This window comes from Hyla sarda, unplaced genomic scaffold (assembly GCF_029499605.1).
Source record: "Hyla sarda isolate aHylSar1 unplaced genomic scaffold, aHylSar1.hap1 scaffold_290, whole genome shotgun sequence".
Lineage (NCBI taxonomy): Eukaryota > Metazoa > Chordata > Amphibia > Anura > Hylidae > Hyla > Hyla sarda.
This window is the reverse complement of record NW_026609608.1, coordinates 268,481-277,500: the sequence shown is the minus strand read 5'-3', so window position 1 is coordinate 277,500 and position 9,020 is coordinate 268,481. Positions and strand designations below refer to the sequence as shown.

The window sequence follows — 9,020 nt, the reverse complement described above, 5'->3', positions numbered from 1 at the left end:
TGTACGGGATCAGTGGATATATATATATATTATACAGCTCTGCAGTGTACGGGATCAGTGGATATATATATTATACAGCTCTGCAGTGTACGGGATCAGTGGATATATATATATATATATTATACAGCTCTGCAGTGTACGGGATCAGTTTATATTTGATAAATATTAGAGAAGAGCGAAGTTACAGTGATTTGATTTGTCATGATCCTCGCAGTCGGCGTTTGCTGACTTTATCCTACATAAATTAGTTCAGCTTTCCGGTGCTCCGGTGGATGGAGACTCTCTTAGGACTGTATCCACCTTTTCCAGCCACCGGAGCAGCTGAAAGATTAACTAATTTATACAGGATAAAGACATCAACTGCCGAGCCGATAAGTTGGTGATGAATCTAATCCCTGTAACTTCGCTCATCTCTAATATATATGCGCAGTATATAGGATCAGTGATACATAATTATATATTAAGGTTATTCAGGAAAATCTGCAACAAACCTGCAGTGTATCCGCCATGTGTGAACAGATGTCAGGAAAGCGCCGGACTTCATCAAACACGTAAACTCTGCAGCCCATGGAGGCCACATATCTTCTCCCCACATGGAAGGAATCCGCCATCTTTGGCTCTAAGCATTGGGGGCCCATTCAGATTGATGGCGCAGATACGGAAAACCCTGTGTAGACCCTGAGACCTGATAACGCATCATTACCAAAAACTGCAGCAATTTCCATCGTCACATGGCGCCATGTTGGTCTGATCATCACTATTGTTCTCGGTTATCAGCCATGTCAGGCAGACAGGAAGTGTGCTGTGCACAGGAAAATGTCTCCCCCATATGTACATGTCACCTGATAGGAAGAATATGGCGCAGGGGTCCGGATAGACGGTGCAATGTTCGCAGTTCTCACGGTTCTCTCCGGTGACTGTGCAGAAGTCTCAGTCTCTGTTCACACACAGTGCTGGAGCAGCAAATGGCTAAAAAACAGGGAGCTGGTTGTCCAGGCTGTTCTTAGGTTGATTTGTGGCCCCTGGGGTCTACTCTTACGCCACCATTCACACTTTACTGATATTTTCAGACATAGGGAGAGTTATCAGACCTTATATATAGGAGTCGTCACCCATAGCAACCAATTAGACCTCATATAGAGGTCTCGTCCCCTATAGCAACCAATTAGATCTCACATAGAGCCGTCACCCATAGCAACCAATTAGACCTTATATAGGAGTTGTCACCCATAGCAACCAATTAGACCTCATATAGAGGTCTCGTCACCTATAGCAACCAATTAGACCTTATATAGGAGTTGTCACCCATAGCAACCAATTAGACCTTATATAGAGGAGTCGTCACCCATAGCAACCAATCAGATCTCACATAGAGGAGCCGTCACCCATAGCAACCAATTAGATCTCATATAGAGGAGTCGTCACCCACAGCAACCAATTAGATCTCACATAGAGCCGTCACCCATAGCAACCAATTAGACCTTATATAGGAGTTGTCACCCATAGCAACCAATTAGACCTCATATAGAGGTCTCGTCACCTATAGCAACCAATTAGACCTTATATAGAGGAGTCGTCACCCATAGCAACCAATCAGATCTCACATAGAGGAGCCGTCACCCATAGCAACCAATTAGATCTCACATAGAGTCGTCACCCATAGCAACCAATTAGATCTCATATAGAGGAGCCGTCACCCATAGCAACCAATTAGATCCCAGATATCATCTCTTCGAGGCCTTTTTAAATGTGAAAGCTGGAATCTGATTGGTTGCTATGGACGACAGCTCCACCACATATGATCCTATTGGTTGCTATGGATGACAGCTCCACCACATATGATCTGATTGGTTGCTATGGACGACAGTTCCACCACATATGATCAGATTGGTTGCTATGGATGACAGCTCCACCACATATGATCCTATTGGTTGCTATGGATGACAGCTTCGCCACATATGATCTGATTGGTTGCTATGGACGACAGCTCCACCACATATGATCTCATTGGTTGCTATGGACGACAGTTCCACCACATATGATCCGATTGGTTGCTATGGACGACAGCCCCACCACATATGATCCGATTGGATGCTATGGACGGCAGCTTCACCACATATGATCCTATTGGTTGCTATGGATGACAGCTCCGCCACATATGATCTGATTGGTTGCTATGGATGACAGCTCCACCACATATGATCAGATTGGTTGCTATGGACGACAGCTCCACCACATATGATCTGATTGGTTGCTATGGATGACAGCTCCACCACATATGATCCTATTGGTTGCTATGGACGACAGCTCCACCACATACGATCTGATTGGTTGCTATGGATGACAGCTCCACATCATATGATCTGATTGGTTGCTATGGACGACAGCTCCACCACATATGATCTGATTGGTTGCTATGGACGACAGTTCCACCACATATGATCCTATTGGTTGCTATGGATGACAGCTCCACCACATATGATCTGATTGGTTGCTATGGACGACAGCTCCACCACATATGATCTGATTGGTTGCTATGGACGACAGCTCCACCACATATGATCTCATTGGTTACTATGGATGACAGTTCCACCACATATGATCTGATTGGTTGCTATGGACGACAGCTCCACATCATATGATCCGATTGGATGCTATGGACGGCAGCTTCACCACATATGATCTCATTGGTTGCTATGGATGACAGTTCCACCACATATGATCTGATTGGTTGCTATGGACGACAGCTCCACATCATATGATCCGATTGGATGCTATGGACGACAGCCCCACCACATATGATCCTATTGGTTGCTATGGATGACAGCTCCACCACATATGATCTGATTGGTTGCTATGGACGACAGCTCCACCACATATGATCTGATTGGTTGCTATGGACGACAGCTCCACCACATATGATCTCATTGGTTGCTATGGATGACAGTTCCACCACATATGATCTGATTGGTTGCTATGGACGACAGCTCCACATCATATGATCCGATTGGATGCTATGGACGGCAGCTTCACCACATATGATCTGATAATCCCCATCATGACGGCCAGTGAATAAATCCTGTTGTGTTCCTTTAAAAGGGTGATAAACCCTCGGCCTTAAGTCGTCAGGAATCTCTGGGCCGCACGTGTCCTCAGCTCTGAGGAGAAAATCCATCAGATGAAATCCTCAATCTCCTCCGACATCTTCTCTGTGACAGATTAGAGAGACGGGCGGAGGGCGAGAGACACCAGAGAGAGAGAGTGATGGGGAGAGACAGGCGGCCATTACTGATAGGAAGAGACAGGCGGCCATTACGGACAGGGAGATACAGGCAGCCATTACTGATAGGAAAGACAGGCGGCCATTACTCACAGGGAGAGACAGGTGGCCATCACTGATAGGAAGAGACAGGCGGCTATTACTGACAGGGAGAGACAGGCGGCCATTACTCACAGGGAGAGACAGGTGGCCATCACTGATAGGAAGAGACAGGTGGCTATTACTGACAGGGAGAGACAGGCGGCCATTACTGACAGTGAGAGACAGGCGGCCATTACTGATAGGGAGAGACAGGCGGCCATTACTGACAGGGAGAGACAGGCGGCCATTACTGACAGTGAGAGACAGGCGGCCATTACTGATAGGGAGAGACAGGCGGCCATTACTGACAGTGAGAGACAGGCGGCCATTACTGATAGGAAGAGACAGGCGGCCATTACGGACAGGGAGATACAGGCAGCCATTACTGATAGGAAAGACAGGCGGCCATTACTCACAGGGAGAGACAGGTGGCCATCACTGATAGGAAGAGACAGGCGGCTATTACTGACAGGGAGAGACAGGCGGCCATTACTCACAGGGAGAGACAGGTGGCCATCACTGATAGGAAGAGACAGGCGGCTATTACTGACAGGGAGAGACAGGCGGCCATTACTGACAGTGAGAGACAGGCGGCCATTACTGATAGGGAGAGACAGGCGGCCATTACTGACAGTGAGAGACAGGCGGCCATTACTGATAGGAAGAGACAGGCGGCCATTACTGACAGGGAGAGACAGGCCACCATTACTGACAGGGAGAGACAGGCGGCCATTACTGACAGTGAGAGACAGGCGGCCATTACTGACAGGGAGAGACAGGTGGCCATTACTGACAGTGAGAGACAGACGGCCATTACTGACAGTGAGAGACAGGCGGCCACTACTGACAGGGAGAGACAGGCGGCCATTACTGATAGGAAGAGACAGGCGGCCATTAATGACAGGGAGATACAGGCGGCCATTAATGACAGGGAGAGACAGGCGGCCATTACTGACAGAGAGAGACAGGCGGCTATTACTGATAGGAAGAGACAGGCGGCCATTATTGACAGGGAAATACAGGCGGCCATCACTGACAAGGAGAGACAGACGGACATTACTGACAGGGAGAGACAGGAGGCTATTACTGACAAGGAGAGACAGGTGGCCATTACTGATAGGAAGAGACAGCCGGCTATTACTGACAAGGAGAGACAGGCTGCCATCACCGACAGGGAGAGACAGGCGGCCATTACTGACAGGGAGATACAGGCAGCCATTATTGACAGAGAGAGACAGGCGGCCATTACTGACAGAGAGAGACAGGCGGCTATTACTGACAGGGAGAGACAGGTGGCCATTACTGATAGGAAGAGACAGGCAGCTATTACTGACAGGGAGAGACAGGCGTCCATTACTGATAGGAAGAGACAGGCGGCCATTACTGACATGGAGAGACAGGCGGCCATTACTGACAGGGAGACAGGTGGCCATTACTGACAGGGAGTTACAGGCGGCCATTACTGACAGGGAGAGACAGGCGGCCATTACTGACAGGGAGAGACAGACGGACATTACTGACAGAGAGAGACAGGCGGCTATTACTGACAGGGAGAAACAGGTGGCCATTACTGATAGGAAGAGACAGGCAGCTATTACTGACAGGGAGAGACAGGCGGCCATCACTGACAGTGAAAGACAGGCGGCCATTACTGACAGGGAGACAGGTGGCCATTACTGACAGGGAGATACAGGCGGCCATTACTGACAGGGAGAGACAGGCGGCCATTACTGACAGGGAGAGACAGATGGACATTACTGACAGGGAGAGACAGGCGGCCATTACTGACATGGAGAGACAGGCGGCTATTACTGATAGGAAGAGACAGGCGGCCATTACTGATAGGAAGAGACAGGCGGCCATTACTGACAGGGAGAGACAGGCCACCATTACTGACAGGGAGAGACAGGCGGCCATTACTGACAGGGAGAGACAGGCGGCCATTACTGATAGGAAGAGACAGGCGTCCATTACTGATAGGAAGAGACAGGCGTCCATTACTGATAGGAAGAGACAGGCGGCCATTACTGATAGGAAGAGACAGGTGGCCATTACTGATAGGAAGAGACAGGCGGCCATTACTGATAGGAAAGACAGGTGGGCCATTACTGATAGGAAAGACAGGTGGCCATCACTGATCGGAAGAGACAGGCGGCAATCACTGAGAGGAAGAGCCCGGCAGCCATTACTGACAGGAAGAGACAGGCAGCCATTACTGAAGAGACAGGCAGCCATCCCTGATAGGAAGAGATAGGCAGCCATCACTGATAGGAAGATACAGGCGGCCATTACTGACAGGAAGAGACAGGCGGCCATCAATGATAGGAAGAGACAGGCGGCCATCATTGATAGGAAGAGACAGGCAGCCATTAATGAAAGGAAGAGACAGGTAGCCATCACTGATAGGAAGAGACAGGCAACCATCACTGATAGGAAGAGACAGGTAGCCATCACTGATAGGAAGAGACAGGCAACCATCACTGATAGGAAGAGACAGGCAGCCATCATTGATAGGAAGAGACAGGCAGCCCTTACTGACAGGGAAAGATAGACGGCCATCACAAATAGGAAGAGACAGGTGGCCATCACTGATAGGAAGAGACCTGATGCCATCACTGATAGGAAGAGACAGGCGGCCCTTACTGATAGGAAAAGAAAGGCGGCCATTACTGACAGGAAGAGACAGGCGGCCATCACTGATAGGAATAGACAGGCGGCCATCACTGATAGGGAAAGACAGGCAGCCATTACTGATAGGGAGAGACAGGCGGCTATCACTGATAAGAAGAGACAGGCAGCCATCACAGATAGGAAGAGACAGGCGGCCATCACTGATAGGAAGAAACAGGCGGCCATTAATGACAAGAAGAGACAGGCGGTCATCACCAATAGGAAGAGACAGTCTTTGGACTAACATGGGAATCACTGTCATATCCAGGTACGGTGTGCTGCTGAGCCATGTATCTAAGCCTATACTGTATGACACTATCTGCTGAGCCATGTATCTAAGCCTATACTGCTGAGCTGTGTATCTAACCCATTTGTGTGAGATATCTGCTGAGCATTGTATCTAAGCCTATAGTGTATGAAACTACCGGCAGAGCCATGTGTCTTTAAAGGGGTACTCCGGTGAAAACCTTTTTTCTTTTAAATCAACTGGTTGCAGAAAGATAAACATATTTGTAAATTACTTCTATTAAAAAATCTTAATCCTTCCTGTACTTATTAGCTGCTGAATACTACAGAGGAAATTCTTTTCTTTTTGGAATGCTCTCTGATGACATCACGAGCACAGTTCTCTCTGCTGATGTTATTATAATAAAGCTTTATTTATTGTTGTCCTTAGTGTGATTTGAACCCAAGTCCCTAGCACTGCAAGGCAGCAGTGCTAACCACTGAGCCACCATGCTGCCCTTAGCATACATCTGCTGTGCATGGTTGCTACAATGGACAGAGATGTCAGCAGAGAGCACTGTGCTCGTGATGTCATCAGTGTTCCAAAAAGAAATGAATTTCCTCTGTAGCATTCAGCAGCTAATAAGTACTGGAAGGATTAAGATTTTTTAATAGAAGTAATTTACAAATATGTTTAACTTTCTGCCACCAGTTGATTTAAAAGAAAAAAGGTTTTCACCGGAGTACCCCTTTAAGCCTGCCATGTGTAATGCTGTTTGCTGAGTGGGTATCTAAGCCTATCATGTGGCATACTGTCTGCTGGACCCAAGTTTAACATATATGATACTGTCTGCTAAGCCATTGTATCTAAATCTATCATGTGTGATATTGTGCTACTGAGCTGTGTATCTAAGTCTACAGTGTAATTCTATGCTGCTGAGCTGGGTATCTAAGTCTATCATATGTGATACTGTCTACTGCACAATTTATATAAGCATGTCATGTTTGTTATCTGCTGAGCCATATAACTAAGTTTGTCATGTGTGATACTTTCTGCTGATCCAGTGTATCTAAGCCTATCATGTGTGATACTGTCTACTGAGCCAGTGTATCTAAGCTTGTCATGTGGGATACTGTCTGCTGAGCTGACGTATCTAAGCCTATCATGTGTGATACTGTCTACTGAGCCAGTGTATTTAAGCCTACCATGTGTGATACTGTCTACTGAGCCAGTGTATCTAAGCTTGCCATGTGGGATACTGTCTGCTGAGTTGACGTATCTAAGCCTATCATGTGTGATACTGTCTACTGAGCCTGTGTATTTAAGCCTACCATGTGGGATACTGTCTACTGAACCAGTGTAGCTAAGCCTATCATGTATGATACTGTCTGCTGAGCCAATGTATCTAATCCTATTATGTGTGATACTGTCTACTGAACCAGTGTATCTAAGCCTATCATGTGTGATACTGTCTACTGAACCAGTGTATCTAAGCTTGCCATGTGGGATACTGTCTGCTGAGTGTGAGCCTATCATGTGTGAGATCCACACTACTCCCCCTATGAAGTGATATTCCTGATATGATTCAGTCACTGCACATTTAACCCTTTCTTAGTCCACAGATAAAGTTCTTCCTCATAAATCCTTAGTGACATCTATACTGCGGCTCCTCATGTGGAGAAGAGGATCCTTCTTCTTCCTCTTCTCCTTCTTCATCATCTTCTTATTTCTCCTCTTCTTTTCGTCTCTTCCTTCTCTTTCTTATTCATTCTTTTCTTCCTATTTCTTTTCTTCCTCTTTCTCATCTTCCTCTTATACTTTTTCTTTCCCCTCTTCTTCATCATCTTCCTTTTTCTCCTTCATTCTCTTCTTCTTTTCTTCCTCCTCCTTCTTCTACTTCATTCTCTTATACTTTTCCTCCTCTTCCTCTTCCTCATTCTCTTCTTCCTCCTTTTCCTTTTCCTTTCTCTTCTTATCATCCTTGTTCTCTCTTCTTCTCTGCCTCTTATTCCTCTTCTTTTTTCCCTTCTTCATTTTCTTCTTCTCCTTTTCCTTTCTCTTTTTCTTCTCTTCCTTGTCTTCTTCCTCTTCTTCTTTCTCGCTTCATCTTACCTCTTCTTTTTCTTCTTCATTCTCTTCCTCCTTTTCTTCTTTCTCTTCCTCTTCTTTATTCTCTTCCTCCTTTTTTTTCTTTCTCCTTCTTTTCTTCATTCTCTTCTTCCTCTTCTGCTTTTTCTTTCTGTTCTTCTCTTCCTCCTCTTCCTGTTTTTCTTTCTCTTCCTTTTCTTCATTCTTTTCCTCTTGTTCTCCATTCTCTTCTTCTTCTCATTATTTTCCTTTTCTTCTTTCTCTTCTTCTTCTCTTCCTCCTCTTTCTCATCTCATCATTCTTTTCCACTTCTTCCTCCTCTTTCTCTACTTCTTTCTCTTCTTCTCATCTTTCTTTCTTCTTCTTCTCTTCCTCCTCTTTCTCTACTTCTTTCTCTTCTTCTCATCTTTCTTTCTTCTTCTTCTCTTCCTCCTCTTTCTCTACTTCTTTCTCTTCTTCTCATCTTTCTTTCTTCTTCTTCTCTTCCTCCTCTTTCTCTACTTCTTTCTCTTCTTCTCATCTTCATTCTTTTCCACTTCTTCCTCCTCTTTCTCTACTTCTTTCTCTTCTTCTCATCTTTCTTTCTTCTTCTTCTCTTCCTCCTCTTTCTCTACTTCTTTCTCTTCTTCTCATCTTTCTTTCTTCTTCTTCTCTTCCTCCTCTTTCTCTACTTCT

The 9,020-nt window shown here is 46.0% G+C and overlaps 1 protein-coding gene across 1 annotated transcript in view; it reads left to right on the top strand.

The window, feature by feature from the left end:
- Positions 1 to 6,164: 6,164 nt before the first annotated feature.
- The window catches only part of LOC130327016 (kin of IRRE-like protein 1), a 65,995-nt gene continuing 63,139 nt past the window's right edge, over positions 6,165 to 9,020 (top strand). Inside the window, exon 1 of the mRNA XM_056553372.1 lies at positions 6,165 to 6,299. The gene's annotated coding sequence lies outside the window, so the exon portion shown is untranslated. The remainder of the gene's footprint in view (positions 6,300 to 9,020) is intronic.